This window comes from Podarcis filfolensis, assembly GCF_964270895.1.
Source record: "Podarcis filfolensis genome assembly, chromosome: 7".
Classification (NCBI taxonomy): domain Eukaryota; kingdom Metazoa; phylum Chordata; class Lepidosauria; order Squamata; family Lacertidae; genus Podarcis; species Podarcis filfolensis.
In genome coordinates this window covers 86209004-86214860 of record NC_139603.1, presented here as the reverse complement: position 1 = coordinate 86214860, position 5857 = coordinate 86209004, and positions in this window count along the sequence as shown.

The window sequence follows — 5857 nt, the reverse complement described above, 5'->3', positions numbered from 1 at the left end:
ATACTTCTCTTCCAAACTCTGTTCAGGAGGAAATGATTTACATCACCCTTTGGGCAGCTAAATCAAAAGCATGGGGTAGTTGGCATATTTCTTGCATATTTACAATTTGTAAGCCGGGTGAATTTACCTTTGTCAAAAAGTGGGATACAAGCTTCCTAAATAACAATGAGTGAACACATAAATGATGTAAGGTTGAAGGCTAGCCTAGACTTCTTTCACCTTGAGATGCTAGCTTTCCACAAACTTTTGGTATGTGGGAGCATTTTCAACCGACATCCTGAAGTGGTCTTGCCCCAGAAGGGCAGAACAAATGCTGGGTTTGTTTTGAGTGCTTTAAATGGTTCTCAGTAGCATAGGAGGGCAAGTTTGTCAGTAAGCCACAAAAGCACTTTGAAAGCAAAAAAAGAGAGCAATTATGAAGCCAATTTGTAATTTGCTCCCCAGGGAAATCCCATAAGAGCTGTTAAAATAATAACAGCCCAAAGTTAATTGTGAATCAAATTGTTCTGACGATTCGCTGTGTTTGACCTCTCGTTCAGTAGTCAGCCTCTTGAGCAATTGGGGAACGCATTATCAGAAAAGTACGACCAAGGGGAACTTGGTATGAAGAAAAAATTGGCAGATTCAAGGATCTAGCGCTAAGGCTGTTAATGAGACACAGTGATTGTAATCATAATTCTTTGTTTTTATTTAATCAATTTACAGACTGTTGGCTATTTTGAGTTTTACAGTAATAAGAGTTAAAATTCTAAAACACATAACATAATTAATTCTCGGTAGTGGCACCTGCCCTGTGGAACGCCCTCCCATCTGATGTCAAGGAGACAAAAAAAAACTACATAACTTTTAGATGACATCTGAAGGCAGTCCTGTATCAGAAAGTTTTTAATGTTTGATATTATGTTTTTATATATGTTGGAAGCCACCCAGAGTGGCTGGAGAAACCCAGTCAGATAAGGGGGGTAAATTGTTGTTGTTGTTGTTGTTGTTGTTGTTGTTGTTGTATCAAAACAGAATATATAACTAGAAATACCATAGATTGAGAATGTCCAATATATTGTAACACTGAGGAGCATGATCCAGCAATTTGTCATCAGGAAATGCCTGAACAAAAACAAACAAACATGTTATTGCTTTTAGCAAACATTTAAAGCATGTTGCAGTTGGTGCCTCCTGGATAATAAGGGGGAGAGTGTTCCCAAGGGTAGGGGCCACCACTGGCAAAGCCCTTTTCTGCTAGATGACAATCTGCCAAACATTATTGCTGTAGAGCTAGATACATGGTGCACCTGCAGAAGTACAACCGGACCCCTTCATCTGCCCCCGCTGCAACAAAACACGTCTCTCCCATATCGGTCTCTACAGCCACAGCAGGCACTGTAACTTCCAACACTTGAATTCACTCCCAAAGGTGCACTCTTTCATTGTCTCCTGAGACAGACAAGCTGCCAATTATGGCACAACCAACAAGGCAAGACCGTTGTTAGAAAATTCCAGGCACAAAAAAAAGAAAGTAATTTCTGACTCAGCGTATAGTCAAACTATGGCACTCGTTCGCACAAAAGGCAGGGATGGCCGTTTGGGACTTTTTGAGTTTGAGAAAAGGCGAGTAAGAGGCAACAGGATGGGAGTTTATGAAATGATGCATAACATGGAGTGTTAGGGAAGTGCATAGGGAAAAGATTTTCTCCCTCGTAACAACAGAAGTCAAGGGCATCCAATAAAGTTGAATGTTGGAAGATTTAGGACAGATAAAAGAAAGTACGTCTTTATGCAGTGCATAGTTAACATCAACGGTGTCTCCGAAAATTTTTACACTTCACTTGGGAAGACAGGTGAACTAATGCCAATGTACTGGAAGAAGCAAAGATCACCAATGTTGAAGCAGTGATTCTTCAACATCAACTTTCTTGGACTGGTCATGTTGTGCGAATGCCTGATGATTGTCTTCCAAAGCAACTACTCTATTCCGAACTTAAAAATGGAAAGCGTAATGCTGGTGGTCAACAAAAGAGGTTCAAAGACTGTCTCAAGGCAAATCTTTAAAAATGTAGTATAAACACCAACATTTGGGAAACACTTGCCTGCAAGTGCTCCAATTGGAGAACAGCCTTCACCAAAGGTGTCATGGGCTTTGAAGACACTCGAACTCAGGACGCAAGGGAGAAATATGCTAAGAGGAAGGCACGTTTGGCAAATCCACACCATGATCAACTCCTGCCCAGAAACCAATGTCCCCACTGTGGAAGGATGTGTGGATCCAGAATTGGCCTCCACAGTCACTTACGGACTCATTGTTAAAACCATGTTTATGGAAGACAATCTTACTCGGCTACAAGGTTACAGGTAGGTAGCCGTGTTGGTCTGCCATAGTCAAAACAAAAAAATTTTTTTCCCTTCCAGTAGCACCTTAAAGACCAACTAAGTTAGTTCAAGGGATTGCCGAAGAAGAAGAAGAAGAAGAAGAAGAAGAAGAAGAAGAAGAAGAAGAAGAAGAGTTAACTATGGAACTCGTTCCCACAGGAGAAAGTGATGTTGACCACACTGGATGTCTTTAAAAGAGGGTTAGACACATTCATGGAACAGAAGGTTATCAATGGCTACTAGCCAATTTGGCTGTGCTCTGTCTCCATGACTGGAAGGCAGAAGTACTTCTGAATACCAGTTGCTGAAAACCACAAGAGGGAGAAGTCATCTTGTACTCGAATCCTGCTTGCATGTTTCCCATAGGCTACTCTGATAACAGGATGATGGACTAGATGGGCCATTGGGCATCTGGCAGGCTCTTCTTACTTTCTTAAAAGGGCATTAGTGGATGATTTATTCTGCTTTGTTAACCTGCAGTGCTACCACGTTATTGCTGTCCAGAAGAGAAAGGTCTAGGAGTGAACCTGCAGTCTGCTCTGCTATAGAACAAATGAACCACTGTACTATAGAGCTATGGCTCTACCCCTTATATTTTGACATTAAGAAGGTTTGTTCTGATTTGCTGGAGGGATGTGTGTTTTTGTGTTGTTGTCTACTAAATCAGAAGGAAGGAAGGAAAGAAGGAAGGAAGGGAGGGAGGAAGGAAGGAAGGAAGGAAGGAAGGAAGGAAGGAAGGAAGGAAGGAAGGAAACATGCACTCCTCTCTGCTCTGTACTTTTTCACTCTTCCACCAAATACCATAATTACTTGCGTTCTTTCTCTACCTGTGCCATCTTTTCCAAAGAAAGTGAGAGGATGGATATCACTTGGGATGGAGCAGGAAGAGGTGTTTTCACCAAAAATGGAGGAGAGCAGCACAGGAGAAAGGGGAAAAGTGGAGAAGTGTATGGACACAATATTGGTCTCCCATACAAATCAGACCCTCATCTTGCTTGCACTGGAAAGTTAAATATTGTCACAATAAAAGATGCACTGTGAAAAGGAGATGGAGGGAAATTTGATCTATAGCCAATAATAATAATAATAACCTGCACAGAATCAGATTTAGTACAAAGGAATCAGATACACAGATGCAGGAAGTCAAAGTACAATGGATGATCAGATGCCACACAGGTTTGAATGTTTTCAAATAATGGCATAATTGAGAAGATGATTAGAGCAACAGTTTCAGCTAAGAGCCCTGACACGCTTTGAGAAGATAATGATAATGGAGATAGGAAATAGAGAAACCTCTAATGTTAGGCACACATAAGACAAGAGAGGGGAGGAGGACTGGAGGGGGGGAAAGCAAAGAGGGAAGAGGATGAAAGCAAAATGGGTGAAATTGTTCCTTTTTTATAGTTCTTTTCTTTGCTGATCCAAGCAAGGAAATACACATGCAGAAGAAGGCTTTTGATGGACATATGTCAATTATGGGATCAATCATATGCCTTTAAGAACGTTAAGAGGAGCCTACTGGATCAGACCAATGGCCCATCTATTCCAGAATCCTGTTCTCATAGCGGCCCACCTGTGGGAAACCTGCAATCAGAATTTGAACTCAAGACACCTCTTCCCGCCTGAGGTTTCCAGCAACTGCTATTCCAGGCAGGCAAAAGCTCTGAAAGAGGATGTGGGGGTGTGGCCTGTAGAGGGGGAGTGGCCTAAATGGGGTCCTGAGGGCCAGATATAGAACCCCAGAGGGCCAAATTCAGTCCCTGGACCTGAGGTTTCCCACCTCTGCAATTAAAAATTAAAATTTCTGGTCCATCTTATTACATTTACGCCTCCTTTCTTGGTCTTAAACACAGCTGGCCAACTTTGCCAGAAGTTCATGATAATGTATTTTTTTATTCCTACACTACTATAGTAGCTGCTTCTAGTAATCTTCAGCATATAGTGCAAAGTACACAAGCAGCTGTTGCAATAAGGGCCTGTAACTCTCTAAAGCTCCTATTAACATTTTTCACATGTCAATAAAAAAGCAACACACAGACCTGTTATTGCAATAACTGCATTTTTTTATATTACTCCAGTATTTTCTACTTGCTATGGGAGGTCTGGCATGCATGATAGAAGCTCTCTATTTCTTTCCTCCTCCCCAAAAAAATCCCACCTTTCTGTAAACAGCGTAATAAGTAACAGTTTTTAATGATATTTTGGAGGGGTGATAATGTGCCATTTGGACATTTCTTTATAACAGCTCTCTCATAAGCTAGTAGAGATTCATACACTTGTGTGCTATTTCCATACCTTTTACCAATTTTCACAGTGTATCGGTTCCCCAAAGCATTGTGCCAAACTTATATATAGTTTTTAAATTCTCCCGTTTCACAGTAATATCCTGGTGATAGCATTACTCCAGGTTGTAAGGTGGGTGTCCCAGAGAGGAGGATTGCCAAGGCATGCAGAAAAATCCTGCTTCTTAAAGAAAAGCCTTGCTTTCCCCAGTCCCACCCTCCAGCATCAACTGGCAGATGCCAAGGACTCCAGCTGTGCCCTGTTCTCTTGCAGCATATGAGGAAGGGCTGTAGTTCCCAGGAAGCAACTTTCTCCTCCCCTTCTCTGTCTTGGTATGCAGCAGCGAGCCTGTAGGAGGAATGCCAGATACCTAGTCTTGAGATTAATTTAGAGCGAAGCAAGTGGAGAATTGGAATTAGAAACCGAGCATCAGCTTGGAATTGAGGGCAAGAAGCAAAATGCACTCTGGTGGCGCTGTGGTCTAAACCACTGAGCCTCTTGGGCTTGCCCATCGGAAGGTCGGCGGTTCGAATCTCCCGCAACACGGTGAGCTCCTGTTGCTTTGTCCCTGCTCCTGCCCACCTAGCAGTTCGAAAGCATGTCAAAGTGCAAGTAGATAAATAGGTACCTCTCTGGTGGGAAGGTAAACGGCGTTTCCGTGCGCTGCTCTGGTTCGCCAGAAGCGGCTTAGCCATGCTGACCACATGACCCGGAAGCTGTGTGCAGACACACACTGTCTCCCTCGGCCTATAGAGCGAGATGAGCGCGCAACCGCAGAGTCGTCTGCGACTGGATTTAATGGTCAGGGGTCCCTTTACCTTTACCATGAGAGGACGCTGCAACTATATCTCCTTTTTGTTTGGCAGAAAGGCAGTACATAAATCGAAACATCTTCTTCTTCTTCTTTGGTGATCTCTCGTAGCCGAGTAAGATTGTCTTCCATAAACACAGTTTTAACAATGAGTCCATAAGTGACTGTGGAGCTCAATTCTGGATCCACGCATCCATCCACAGTGGGGATATTGGTTTCCAGGCGGGAGTTGATCATGGTGTAGATTTGCCAAGCGTGCCTTCCTCTTAGCACGTTTCTCCCTTGCGTCCTGAGTTCGAGTGTCTTCAAAGCCCATGACACCTTTTGTGAAGGCTGTTCTCCAACTGGAGCTCTCACAGTCAAGTGTTTCCCAATTGTTGGTGTTTATACTACATTTTT